Source organism: Marmota monax, unplaced genomic scaffold (assembly GCF_021218885.2).
Source record: "Marmota monax isolate L192 unplaced genomic scaffold, Marmota_monax_Labrador192_F-V1.1 WCK01_AAM20220418_F8-fsc00001, whole genome shotgun sequence".
NCBI lineage: Eukaryota > Metazoa > Chordata > Mammalia > Rodentia > Sciuridae > Marmota > Marmota monax.
This window is the reverse complement of record NW_026693777.1, coordinates 33540589-33556474: the sequence shown is the minus strand read 5'-3', so window position 1 is coordinate 33556474 and position 15886 is coordinate 33540589.

Here is a 15886-nt window from a genome sequence, read left to right as displayed (position 1 = left end):
TGTAGCAGTTTGTATAATTGCTAAATTTAGATTCTGAAAAGAGATTACTTTGCACAGTTGCAGAATCCTGCACAGGGTGGAAGTGGTTTTTGTCTTTAAAAGACTTGTGTGGGCAGAGATGGGCTCTGCACCTTGAACAGCCTCTTGCTGAGGGGCAGTTAGCTGGCTAAATAAAAACTACAATTTGGACAAAATTTGAAATGAGAGTGTTTTCCAAGTGATGGGCCCATAACAAATATTGAGCAAGATTTTTTTCTTTTTACTACATTATACAGGTGTTCATTGTCAGTCTACACTTCAAAAGATTTGAGGGAGGTGTACGTGTAGTCTTTGAATCTTCTCTATTTAGATTAAGCACTCTTGGTTTCTTCAACTAAATATGATATAATTTCCAGGCCTTCTTCATCCTAGTTACCTTCCTTTTATTGGTCACATTTTAAAAAAATATTATGTGAAAACTGAACGCAGTACTCTTCATGCTGTGTGACTGACAGAGCACAGAGGAACTATAACCTCTTTGCTTCTGAAAACTCATTCAGACTTTAATTGTCACTTTACTTGATTTTTTTTTTTTTTTTACTGAGTCTGCATTTGACCAAAGACTGGATAGGTTGTTCACAAGAACTTTCTAAAAACTAGTCTGGCCCCATCTGATGCATGTGTTGCTGAGTTTTTGAAGTGGAAATAGTATTTATTATTGAATTTCACTGTTTTTAGTCTATTAAGATCTTTTAGACTTTCAAAACACTAGCTTTTAAATTTTTATTGTCTATTAATTTGCTTAACATTTTTGTGAATTTCATCTGTCTTTGATTAAAATATTATGAAGAGCATGAGAAAATGGTTTTTCAATTCACTTAAAACTTTTTCTATGTTAGCATCAATATTATCAGTAATTGTATATAAATGGCTAAGCCAAAAATACATGGTACAAAGGTGATGGAAATCCCATTTTATCTCTGGAAAGCATTCTGGTATATATTATTAAACAGTTTATTAAAAATTTTGTAGAGGCAGCTTTTAGACTTCACCTTTATGGCATTAAATAACTGCTGGCTTTTGCTCAATTTTAATTTTTTAAACTTTCATTATTCACAATTTTTTTTTAAAAAAGAAGTCTGTAATTATCTTAAACTACTTCTGTAAATTCATCACCCTGGAGTATAATTTATGTAGGTTTGAGTACTTATGGTACTTAAAACAGTTGGCTTTTACTTCATTTTTATGTGAATTCTCTACTGAATGTTTCTTGTTCTTTTTTTTAACATTTATTTTTTAGTCGTAGGTGGACACAATACCTTTATTTTATTTTTATGTGATGCTGAGGATTGAACCCAGTGCCTCACACTTGCTAGGCGAATGCTCTGTCTCTGAGCAACAACCCCAGCCCCTGCCTGTTTCTTCTCCCTTCTCTGGAATGGAGATCATCTTTCAGAGCCGTGCGTATTCTAACTGTGAAACACCTTTTTCATGGGATCTTATATAGTTATAGCTTATATAGGATTTCCTAGGGAGAATGTTAATATGTAGATTCTGACTCAAAAGGAATGGTTGGGGCCTGGGATTCTAAGTTTCTAATGAACAATGAAGTGATGCTGACTCTTGGGCAAAGGTTTATATAGCTATAGCATTCTTGGCATAAGAAGAGTTTGTGTAATTACTTTATATACATTTTTGTAGAGAAATTAAATGATACAAAAGCATAAAAAAATTCCTAGAAAGATATAAAACTTTAATAGTAGTGTTACAGATCAGATAAATTATTTTCTTTTTTATGTCATTTCTCAAATTTCTGTAAGCAGCATATATTACTTTTATAATTTGAAAAAACAGTTATGAAATACTGATTTTGAAGGTACTTACTCTTCTGCATCTTCCATCTTCCCCAAGCACTTTTTGTGACCTTTGTTATTTCCATAACATCCCAGGGTGCTAAGAAATCCCCTATTTGTGCTGTATTTTACTTACCATGTAGGTTATCATCTTCCCTTCATTTGATACTTGAATTTATAGCTAATGAATTCAGCTTCTGTACAGCAGGGTTGAGGAGAGAGAGACTCTTAAACGTTGCATTTTATTTTTGTGTGACAGATACCATTTCACAAACCTAGGCAGAGATTAGAGGTCCAGTTTAGAAAATGGAATGCCACATTCTGAGGACTGATAGCTATCAGCTCCTAGAAAATATCTGCACAGTTACTTTCATTGGAAGGAATCATATCCTTTCCTCAGTCTAGATTTCTTCCCTAAAATAAACAAAAAGGTAAATGGCTTAGTTTGCATCTTGGGTTTTACTTTAATTCAGTAAAGGTAGTTTATTAAACTTACATTTCCACACTGAAATATAACACATGTATTATATAATATAAAAATATTTTCTGGGTTCCACATTCGTGAAATATGAACATCTGCCCTTTGTTGTAGGAGTTGGTTCAGGGACCCACTGGAAATGGGAAACAATGTCTGCAGATAAGCCTTCCCTTTCTCTTCATTCCCCTGGATCTCAGAGTTTTGTCCCCTGTGCTTGCCCTTTGAATACATTTGGGGAAATATTTTTCCAGTTGGAGAAGACATAGTCTCCCTCCCACCCCAGCAGTTATAACAATAAAAGTCTGGATTTTCTCTTTGTCCCTGGTGAAACTATTGCTGGGTTAAAGTCAACTCCCCTGAAGGGGGAAATCTCTGCTGAGATTCCCTCTGCTGATGGACATTATTACTCCAAGGACCCATTCTTTGATGAATTTATTTCAAACACCTGATACATCTTTTCTCACATTGGACCAAAGATTTTACTCCATCTGTTGACTCCCTATCTGGCATGGAATTCTGAGTTACTTTCTTTAATTAAAGGAAAACCTACTCTTGTTTACTTGTTTTTTAATTCATTTCATGGATCAAAAAGTGTATCTATGCCATAGCTGACCTTACTTTGCCATACAAACATTAACAGTTAAAATTTATTGAAAGCCTGTTATGTTCCAGGCAAAGAGATGAGTAATTATGAATAAGCACATTAATTTCCACAGCAATACAATTAGTTAGTTTTCAACTACTATTTTAATTTTATATGTGAGGCCATTGAAGCTTAGGTAAAGTACTTAATTTGCTCAAGGACTCACATCTAAATAAAGGCAAGTCCAATACCTGAATTCAGTACAATCTGAGACAAGAGCTTGAGTTTTTAAACATGAAACTAAATAGTTTAATCACTTGATTTGGAAGGGAAGGAAAGAGATACTTATCAATAATTCATCTCATGCCAGGCACTGTGACAAATTCTTACATATGTCATTTTATTTAATTCTTACCAGGTACCACTGTTGCAATTTAAAAAAAAAATATTTTTAGTCATAGATGGACATGATAACTTAATTTTATCTTTTTATCTATCTATCTATCTATCTATCTATCTATCTATCTATCTATCTATCTATCTATCTAATGTGGTGCTGAGGATTGAACCCAGTGCCTCACATATGCTAGGCAAGTGCTCTACCACTGAGCTACAACCCAAGCCCTGTTACAATTTTTTAAAGTGAGGCTGTTTGTTCTGATTATCTATATCTGTATCTGTCTCTCTGTCTCTGTCTCTCTGTCTCTCTCTCTCTCTCTATATATATATATACACACACACACACATACACACATATATGTGTATATATATACACACACACACATGCACACACATATGTATATGTGTATATATATATATATATATGTATATATTTGTATTTTGATTGATTATCAGGTAGGGTGAGATAAGTATCTAGTCTCATTATACCTATGGATAACCAGCTTTCCCAGAATTGTTTGTTAAAAAAACTGTCTCTTCTCCAGTGTATGTTTTTGTCAACTTGTCAAGGGTCAGATAATTCTAGGTATGTGGGCTTATCTCTTTGTCTTCTGGTCTAGTTTGTTGGTCTATGCTTCTGTTTTTTTTTTTTTTTTTTGTCAGTACCATGCAATTTTTGTTACTATAGCTCTGTAATATAATTTGAAGTCAGATAAGATGATGCCTTCAGCATTTTTTTTTTTTTTTGGTAGGGGGTGTAGATGGTTTTGGCCATTCTGGGTTTGTTACTCTTCCAAATAAATTTTAGGACTATTTTTTCTAGTTCTGTGAAGAATGCCATTGGTATGTTGATGGTGATTGCATTGAATCTGTATATTGCTTTTGGTAGTATGGTGGCTTAAAAATTTTTTATTTATTATTTTTAGTTACACATGGTAGTAGAATATATTTTGAAATATCATACATAGATGGAGTATGGCCATTTTAACAATATTTATTCTGCATATCCCTAAACATGGGAGGGCTTTCCATTTTTTTGAGTCTTTTCCTGTTTTTTCTTCAGTGTTCTATAGTTTACAATGTAGAGGTCTTTCAACTGCTTGGCTAGATTTACTTCTAGTTATTTTATTTTACTTTTTTAAGCTGTTGTGAATGAAATAGTTTCCTGATTTCTTTCTCAGCAGATTCATTACTGTCATATAGGAAAACTATTGATTTTTGTGTGTTAATTTTGTAACCTGCTACTTGGCTAATTTGCTAATTAGCTCTAGTAATTTTCTGATGGAGTTTTTCTGATCTAACTATAGGATCATATCATCTGCAGAGAGTGATAATTTGACTTCTTGCTTTTCTATTTTTATGCATTTTCTTTTCTTTTTTTTTGCCTAATTGCTCTTTGTTTATTCTTTCAGATCTTTCTACATAAATAAACATGTAATCTATTTAAAAACATTATTTTATTTCTTCTTTCAGTTCATTGAACATTTTTTTTCTTTTTTTTAAAAATTTTTTATTGTTGGTTGTTCAAAACATTACATAGTTCTTGATATATCATATTTCACACTTTGATTCAAGTGGGTTATGAACTCCCATTTTTACCCCGTATACAAATTGCATAATCACATCAGTTACACATCCATTGATTTACATATTGCCATACTAGTGTCTGTTGTATTCTGCTGCCTTTCCTATCCTCTACTATCCCCCCTCCCCTCCCCTCCCCTCTTCTCTCTCTACCCCCTCTACTGTCATTCATTTCTCCCCCTTGTATTATTTTCCCCTTTCCCCTCACTTCCTCTTGTATGAAATTTTGTATAACCCTGAGGGTCTCCTTCCATTTCCATGCAATTTCCCTTCTCTCTCCCTTTCCCTCCCACCTCTCATCCCAGTTTAATGTTAATCTTCTTCTCATGCTCTTCGTCCCTACTCTGTTCTTAGTTACACTCCTTATATCAAAGAAGACATTTGGCATTTGTTTTTTAGGGATTGGCTAGCTTCACTTAGCATAATCTGCTCTAATGCCATCCATTTCCCTGCAAATTCTATGATTTTGTCATTTTTTAATGCAGAGTAATACTCCATTGTGTATAAATGCCACATTTTTTTTATCCATTCATCTATTGAAGGGCATCTAGGTTGGTTCCACAGTCTTGCTATTGTGAATTGTGCTGCTATGAACATCGATGTAGCAGTGTCCCTGTAGCATGCTCTTTTTAGGTCTTTAGGGAATAGACTGAGAAGGGGAATAGCTGGGTCAAATGGTGGTTCCATTCCCAGCTTTCCAAGAAATCTCCATACTGCTTTCCAAATTGGCTGCACCAATTTGCAGTCCCACCAGCAATGTACAAGTGTACCCTTTTCCCCACATCCTCGCCAGCACTTGTTGTTTGACTTCCTAATGGCTGCCAATCTTACTGGAGTGAGATGGTATCTTAGGGTGGTTTTGATTTGCATTTCTCTGACTGCCAGAGATGGTGAGCATTTTTTCATGTACTTGTTGATTGATTGTATGTCCCCCTCTGAGAAGTGTCTGTTCAGGTCCTTGGCCCATTTGTTGATTGGGTTATTTGTTATCTTATTGTCTAATTTTTTGAGTTCTTTGTATACTCTAGATATTAGGGCTTTATCTGAAGTGTGAGGAGTAAATATTTGTTCCCAGGATGTAGGCTCCCTATTTATCTCTCTTATTGTTTCTTTTGCTGAGAAAAAACTTTTTAGTTTGAGTAAGTCCCATTTGTTGATTCTAGTTATTAACTTTTGTGCTATGGGTGTCCTATTGAGGAATTTGGAGCCCGACCCCACAGTATGTAGATCGTAGCCAACTTTTTCTTCTATCAGACGGCGTGTCTCTGATTTGATATCAAGCTCCTTGATCCATTTTGAATTAACTTTTGTGCATGGCGAGAGAAAGGGATTCAGTTTCATTTTGTTGCATATGGATTCATTGAACATTTTAACTATGGATTTTCTAAATTCTTCTCCAGCACTTCTTTCACTGAGGTAACATTTGGGTCGGTTATTGAAGTGTGGGCTGTTTGGGTGATTCTTTCTCTTGCCTTTTAATTCTGTTTATATGTCTGTCTTTTATAGGTGACCACACACCCACTACCCTTCAAAGGGTCCTTTTCATAGTATCATAGAGCCTGGTGAATGTCTGAAAGCATGGGATGATTATTGCTTTTTTTTTTTTTTTAAATTCAAGGTACTATTTAGTGAATTTCTTTCTCTTAAGAGTCTAGGCTAAGTGGATATTCACATTTTTATTGTTTCATCCTCTGTGTGTCCTCTGCTGTCCCCAGTATCAGCACCACTTAGAAGACACTGAACCTTATTTACTACAATCACTTCAGAGCAAAGTCACATAATATTCAACCTTATGAAAATCTAAAAACTTGTTGATGCTCTTCTCCATAGTTTTAATCCAGGGACAAACTTGTAGCAAAGTTCTGGAATAGGTTAAAAATTTAGTTATTAAATATAATAAAATTGCTATAATGCAATTTCGGGACTGAAAAGGGCAGAAGAGAAACATTGGGCAAAAGAAGAGAGAAGATTATATAGAGAAAGACACACATACATATATGTATATGTATATCAAAGTTGATATTAGAGGTACTTATAGTAAACTGTGCCAAGGTGAAGAAAATCCTTATTGAATCTGGGTTTGAATTTCATCAAGATTTGGAACTTTTAGATGTCCATCAGTCTTTGGTTTGGATTCCCCCAGAATTGCTGGGGTTCAGGAACTACCCCATAGTTGCTATGGACTTCCCACCAGCTGGTTCTTGTTTGTAAGCCCAAGGGCCTGAGGCTGGATTCTGAGAGGGCACAGTGCTGTCTGCTGGCTGTTTCTATTGTGTTCAGGAGTTCAGGACATAGGGCTCTGGGCTATTGCTCTATATGCTACAGGTCACCGCTTACCCACTCCCCTCCACCGAGCCTCTTCCAAGTGGCATAGAGGCTTGTGGCTCTCTGAAAACATGGGACCTGTGTTTGTGGATTCTGTGTGTGTGGTTTGTGATACATAACTGTTCTGCTTGATAGAGACTCATCTAGTTCACCTGGATTCTAACTTTCACTCTCCAAGATTGTGAACTGCATGCACTGGTCACCTCTGCTGAGTGGGACAGTGACAGCATTCTGCCTGAGTCAGAGTTCCTGTCAGTTTTTGCTGCAAGTCACATGCACCATCCCCTTCCACTGCCTGGAATGGAAACTGCCTCCCTGTCTGGTTCTGAACTGTTACTTACCACCACTGGCCCCTGCAAATCATGGGTATCTACTTCTTCTCTGACTAGGCTCCTGTGAAGGCTCTCTGGAGGGCTGGGTTAGGCTAGCACTTCCTGGAATGGGCCTGCTCCACCTCACTCCCCTCATTCCCAGCGAGGGAGAGGAGGTTTCACCAACTTTTGACTAGTAGAGTTCCCTCTACAAGTTCCTTCTAGGCAGACTATTGAGACAGCCCACTGTAATGGTACTCCCTCTGGTTTTATTTGTTGCTATCTGAAGGTGAGGAGATGTTATGCTAATTTAATTTCTTCTAGGGCACTGAGAAGCTGTGGGCTCCACAAAATGGCTGTCATGCCCAGCATGGCCTTCTGTCTACCATCTGGGTTAAGCTGCTTGATTCCCTTCAAGGATCCTCTTGCTCCTGTCACATTTTAATTTAGTTGCTTTTCTTTCCAGATGTTGTTAATGGAGTGAGCTTACATGCTTTTCCTCTCCCTCTGTCTCTGTTGCCCCTCTCTCCTTCTCTTACCCTGGTCTGGATTCCGGGTTGAGGAACTCTGTCCCTGTTTTCTGCTCTAATAACCAAACTTCAAGTTTCTCCAGGTCTAAGACTGTCGAATATTTGGTCCTAGAGCATTTATTTTATCACCCACCTCTCTGATCAGCTGTCCTTTTATTGCCCTGTTTCTGTGTTATGGGGAGATCAGGGATTGATGCCCAGATCTGCTCCAACATCTTCATTCAGTCTTCAAAATATTTTAAAAATGTCTAGGTTTTCAGCTTCTGGTTTTGCATCACTGCCACATTCTAACAACAAGTAAAAAGCTGAACAGTCTGAAAAATAACTCTTCTTAGATGCGTCAGGAAAGTGAGGTCACATAATCATATAATGAATCATATGATTAAATCAGTCAATGCATGAGTGGTGTGACAAAATCTAACACCCACCATTCATGATAAAACTCTTAGCAAACTAGGAATCTAGTGGAAGTACTACAAATTGATTAAAAAATCCATGGAAAACTGATAGCTAATTTTGTATTTAATATTGAGAAACCTGAAACTTTCTTGCTAAGATCAGAAAGGCGGGATACCCTCTTACCACTACTTTTCAACATCATACTATAAGTCCTAGCCAATGCAATAATATGGATAAAGGGAATAAAATTATACAGATTGAGGAGAAATAAACTAATGCTTTTAAATGGATCACATAATTATTTATGTAGCAAAATCTGAAAGATAAATAAAGAAATTCTTGAAACACATAAATGATTATATAAAAGTTATAGGATGAAAGTTTAATATAAAAAAGCCCATTTTTTAATGCTGGCAATCAATAGTAGAATTTAAAACTAAAATATCATTGATATTAACAACTCATAACCCAAATGAAATACCTAGGTATAAAAATCTAATAAAATAAATATATAAGTTCATGAGAAAACTTGCATAATTCTGATAAAAGGTATTAAAAAAGTAAATAAATGGGGTGATATTCCATGTTCATGAACAGGAAGACTCAAAATTGTCAAGACATCAGTTCTTCCCAATTTGATGTATAGATTTGACACAATACCTATCCAAATCCCAGTAAATTATTTAGTGGATATCAGGAAAACAATTCTAGCATTTTAGAGACAGACAAAAGATTCAGAATAGCCAGAACAATATTAAAGGAGAACAAAGTTGAAGGACTGATAAAACCCAACTTCAAGACTTACCATAAAGTGCAGTAATTAAGACTGTGATATTGGGGAAAAAAAAGACATATAAATCAATGAATCCAGATACAGACCACCAAAATAAAGTCAACCATTTCTGTCAAAAAAGCAAAGACATTACAATAAAATTTTTTCCCCAATAATTGTTATTAGAACAATTTGGCACTGACATGCAAAAAATGAATCTAGGCACAGATCCTACACCCTTCACAAAATTAAATTTAAACTGGATCTAAATCCATGAGTAAAACACAAAACAACAAAACTTGTAGATATTAATATAGGAGAAAACCTTGAAGACCTTGACTATAGTCATAAGATATAATACCAAACATGAGCCTTGAAAGAAACAATTGACAATCATGACTTCATTATAATAAGGCAATGTCAAGATAATGAGAAGACAAGCTATATAATGAGATAAAATATTTGCAAAAGACACATGTAATAAAAGACTGTTACCCAAAATATACAAAACTCTAAAACTTATAGTAAGAAAGAACAACTTGATTAAAAAAATGGACAAAAGACCTAAATGTACATCTCACCAAAAAAGATATACAGATGACAAATAAACAAGTGAAAAGATTCTGTATAATATTAGGAAATTTCAAATTAAAAGAACAATTAGATACCCTTGCGTACCTAGTAGAATGGACAAAATCCCAAATACCAAATTCTGGTGAGGTTATGGAGTAACAGCAATTCTCATTCATTGCTGGTGGTAGTATAAAATGAAATAACCATTTTGGAAGATAGTTGGATAGTTTCTTATAAAGTTAAATACACTATAATCAATTGTGTTTATCAGTATTTACCCAAATTAACTGAAAACTTTGTCTTCACAAACAACTGAATATGGACATTTATGGCCATTGTATTTATAATTGATAATACTTGGATGTAATCAAGATGCCATTTGTAGATGAGTGGATATAAATTATAGTATATCCAGACAAATGGATTTTTATTTAGCACTAGAAAGAAATGAAGTATCAAGCCATGAAAGAACATGGAGGACATTTAAATACATATTATTAAATGCAAGAAGCTAATACAAAAAAGGCAACCCTACTATATAGTTTCAACTACGTAACATTTGAAAAAGGTTAAACTATAGAGATAACAAAAAGACTTTTGGTTGTCAGTGGTTAGTTTAATAGGCAGAGAACAGAGGATTTTTAGGGATATTAGAACTGCTTGCATTTCAGAATACTGAAACGATTCTGTATGATACTATAATGGTATTACTGAAACTATTTTGTATGGCAGTACTTATTACATCAGGTCCATAAATCCCCATGAAAATAATGATTTGGGAACCATATTTTGATATGTGCTGTATTTTCCAACTCTGACCAGCATACCTAGTTGGATGTGTTACCTAATTCAGCTTTATCCTCTAGTTATTTTCTTAATAAAAGTGGCACTAAGAGAAAAATGAGGTGAGTGGAATTGCTTCTGATAGTGATTGGTGGAAGCCATTTTGGGATGGTCTAGGACCAGTTCTTAAAACCTCAGACAAAAATAAGTCAAATAGAAATCGCGGCCTTTCATCAGGGATCTTTTTGCCTCTCTTTTAGTTGCTGTTGGACTGCAGTGTGCAGTTTGGGCAGGTTGTGCACCCAACCACTCTGGAAAAAGACTTTCCTACTGCAGTCTGGGTGAGTGGTGCTTTCTGGAGTTGTATAGTTCATAACCTTTGTGGTTTTATGTATAGGCTCTGTGACCCCTCAAATATTGATAGCCTACTTGAAGGATAAAAAAGAGAGAGAGCTAAAGAAAAGTTCTCTAAATTAATTTGCATTCTTTTTGCATTTTTTCAAATGTCCATTTCTAGGTTTGGCCATAATCATCAATCCTTATCCTACAGACTGAAATTGTGGAAACAGCCACAGTGCCATTATGTTTATTTCACCCTAAAAATCAACAACCAGATGGCAGCTCCCAAAAGATCAGAAAAGGAAGAGAGGGGGATGCACAGCAGTTACAGAATATGTGAGTCTCTTCCCATTGTCCAACTTTATAACTTACCTTTTGAAATTTATCATTCTAAGAGGAAAATTAATCATGCCAAATTGTAGCTATTCTCACTGGGAACATTAGTTCTCAAAAAAGCTTACACAATGGATAGAGTAAAGCTTGTTAGGGTTGGAATATTCCTTACGAACTCTAATGGTGACAGAAGCACACTTCTAGACAGCCAGAGATTGTACCCATATTGTGCTTTCTTAGGACTCACTAAAAAAATTTCTATACCCTAGAGGGTAATCAGGAGGTCTCCCAGTGTTCCTCTTGTGTAGGTCCTCAGGCCAAAATCAAACATATAAGGGAATAAGTATGGAAAAAGGAGACATGATTTCCTTTAACAATAAACCTGCCAGAGCAAGCAGTGGTTAAGTATTAGAGACTTATGCTTTCTTCTGCAGACTTAGATTCAATTGGAAGTTAAGCTTATTTCACCAAGGTAAGTGCAAATGAATTCCTCTTTCATATAGTAGATTGCTAACAAATGTGTGCCAAATGAATGACTAGATTTTTTTTAGAAGAAGAGAAAGTTATTATAATTTTAATTCCTTATTAACATCAGTTAAAACAGTCATTTTGTTAAAATTAAATAAGTAAAAAATTTTAAAATAATAACAAATTTAAAATTTTAATTATAATTATTAACATTGATAATAATTAACAGATTAGTAAAATATAATGTCTTATAAAACAATTATACTCCTTATTTTTATAGGAATAAAAAGTGCCTTTTACAATTTCCATGTGTACTTGCTCAATATGTGTTTCCTATTTTAAAAATGATGGTGGATTTATATCCTGTGACATGGTGAACCTAAAGTGGTTTTTAAATATTTTATGAGTAACTACTTTGTTCACTGACAAAAATCATAAAATTAGAGGGCTATAAAGGTATTTAAAAATTATTCATGAAATTTATGTCTATATACATTGCAAAACTATAATAGAAGCTGTACTAGATTTTATAATACTTAGACATTTTATTTCTTTATGGATGTGCATTTCCTACCATGTACATCAGTCAATTTCATTGGTAAGTTAATATACCACTTGAAACATAGAATCTTATATTTTTTAAACATAGTAAATTCTTTTAGGAAGAGACTACATCTGACATAAAAAATATTTTCAAAATTATATTTGAATAATAATGTGCTAAGTATGAAGTTCACAGTCAGTTTTCTTATTTTCTAGTGTGTTTTGAATTGGAGAAATTAGTGTTAATATTAATAATTTGTATTTTATTTACCATCCATAATATTTTCATAAAAACCAACAAATTGTTTCTTTAAAAATTAATTTCATAACCTCTTTATTGATTTCAGGGTCTATTATACATTGAGTTTTATTCATTTACTAATTTTGCTTAATGACTAGCACAGAACTAATAAATATTTTAAAAGTATATCTTTGTTTTGTACTTCAGAGTCTATTTAAATATGAACAGTTTTTTTTTCTTTTCTTTTCTTTTTGCAGTACTGGGAATTGAACCCAGGGGCACTTTATCACTTGAGGTACTGATTCCCAGGGGATATAGCTCAGTGGTAAAATTTTTAGAAGGGTCTCACTAAATTGCTAAAGACGGCTGCCAGGAACTTGAGATCTGCCTGTCTCAGCATGCTGAGTTGCTTAGGATTACAGGCATGCACCAATATGCTTGGCCTACATCAACAGTTTCTAAAAGAGCATTAAATAAATAATATTCTTTTTTATTGGTGCATTATAATCATACATAATAAGGGGATTCATTATGCCATATTCATACATGCACGTAACATAATTATGACTGAATAAATATCTCAAGGAATTTACTTAAATTAACATTTTGTTCATTTGTGACAAGCCCCTTGAATTTAGTCTATGACAAAATTATGAGAATAATAAATTTCTAAGGTGATATATATGCTAATTACTCAGGTTGTACCATTACACATTGTATAAATGTATTTAAAGGTCACAATGTACCCCATAAATATGTACAATTACTATGTTGATTAAAAATAAAAATATATTTAAAAAATCACCATGAGACTGGGCATTACTCTGAAAAATTCTTAACATACAAGGAAGTACATCTTGGCAAAATTTTTCCATGTCTTAAACTTTTAGGTCTTATTCTGTCCTAAAACTTACAAAGTTTTAGTCCTTTGCCTTGTGAAATACTTGGTCCTTATTGACAACATCATAATTTTAATATCTGCCTTGATCATGTAATTATCCTTCCAGTAAGAGATCTGCCATATGTTAATATTCTGCTCATAGTTCCCCTCTGTAGTCACTCCAAATTGTCTCCCTTTACTCCAATTCACTTTGCTGTTTAAACCTACTACTTCTGGACTATATTCTTCTCAGGGATCAAGGTCTCATGTGGTGCTGTATCCAGTTTATTGCCAATTTTGCTTAAAAACTTCATTCTGGTAGATGCTGAAAAAGATGCTAAGATGAGTGGGTTGAGGGAGGGGTGTTCTGTGTTCCGGTTCCTATCTGTCCTAGGTTGCAAAGGGAGGGAAGACAGGAGGGAATACTGATAGTACTCTATAGTGGGCAAAGGAGGGGACAGGGCTCCTGAAAATTATTTTTTGATTTAACTTTCTCCAGTTTTCTTCAGCTGGTATAAAGCTAGCTGGGATACATTGATTATGAACTCTCGTATCATGCAGACATGGGTTCAAATCCTGACTCTTCCATTTAGTATTCTGTGACATGGAAAACTATGAAGCATTACTAAAATCTGGAATTTCAGAAATTCTTCCCTGGATAAAAAACATTTTATTAGCTCAAACTGAAAGGACATAACCTCATCTCATCCTACCAGATCTATGTATAGGTAAGGTAGTCGAGAGGCAGCTGTGCCTAGAGTCCTAAGTTTTAACTAGAATGAATGTTTTTCACAGACTTTTTCTAGTTTTGGTTAAATTCAAAATACATACAAAAGTCCATTTAACAAAATCTGTACATGAAACAGTTAGTGGAACAGACTAAAGGAAGCCAAAAGGTTGGGAATCAAATGGGAAGACTGTGCAGGATAACACCAAAAAGGACTCAATTCAAACAGTAAAGAAAAGGCAATTTCAGTTATCTGCGTAGGCTATTTTAGCTATTGTAAGCTATTTTAGAATTCACATGTACTATTTTTATTGAAAGATTAACTCAATTCTCTACCATGATATTTTAGAATATTTTTCAACTGTAAGTTAGTATTTTAATATTAAAATTCATAAAAGTATTATTAAACTTCTATTATTAATAAGATCGAATATCCAGACCTAAGAATGTGTCTAGAAACTGAAGATACTATCTTTAGATCCAAACAAGTAATTTTTAGGAAGAATCCGACCCATTTTGCTTTTACTAATTATGGTTATAAAATTTATCTACACATATTAAACATTTACTTTATGTTAGTATTATACTAGGTGATTTGAAAACATGATCATTTTTAATGCTTGAGGTTTTAATTTATGTTTCCTCAAGGATTAGAGACGTTGAGCATCTGTTATTATCACCATTTGTATATTTTAACTACAGAAGTGGGTATTATTGTTTTATTGATTCTGTAGAAAAAGAAATTGAAATTCCAAGACAGAAGATCATTTGTCTCAGGTTACAAATTTCATATTTAATGGAGTTAGGATTTCATTTTAGCATTTACTAAACTTTTACCCTTCATTATTTAAAATAATATAAAATGATTTAATTGTGGTAAAACTGACCTTCAGTTTTCTATAGAGAATGATTAAAATATTTGCAATTTTGTCATGTGATTAAAATACTGAGATTATTTTGATCTGGACAATTTATTTCTGTGTAACTCATCAATATAGTTTTATCAGTCTTTTGTACAAATCAATACGTTTTATTTTAGTAATTTCTTCTGATATTAATGGTTCTTTGTGGACATTATTTTTTTTGTAGTAAGAGCACATAACAAAATCTTCTCTCTTAATAATTTTTTTTTAATTAAGGGAGACTCTTTTTTTTCTGGTTTGCTTTAGTATATTGAACATCTTTCTAATATAAACTATGAGAAAACAATTCTAATTCAATGGAAGAGATGTTGAAAGATTCAAGATTAACATCCATTATTAGCATGTAAAATTGAGGGAAAAATCAGTGAATTTTGCTCATAGAATTCTGCCCTCATGGGAGACGGAAGGGTCAAGCCTAAAGCTATCACTGGGAAAGATGAAGAAAGATGGGCTCTCAGAGCAGGGGTTTCTGGCTAGAAGCTGTTCCTATGTCACTGTGTCATTTTTTTCTCTCAGCCCCCTCAGGCTAATTCTCTAGGCTAAGATGGTGGAGATCATGTTTTCTGTAATAGAGAAAGGGAGTGATGGGTTGAACCCAGTGGTTGTGCTGAAAAGCTTCCCGAGTCACACTTGGCTCAGGCTTCTCCAGAGAAGATGGACATAGGGAAAGGAGATGCTGGCACCAAGTGAGGGCTTGGCACAGGGCTCTGGAAAGTTCAGAGCAGCTGGAGGCCCAGGTGGCAGGACCTGCCTGGATAGCAACAAACTCCAATCGCCATGAGAGTCTGTAATGCCCATACAAGGGTCTTCTCATGTCTAAGCAGTCATATGGGGGATAACAAAGACTTGCCCTAACCTGTCTC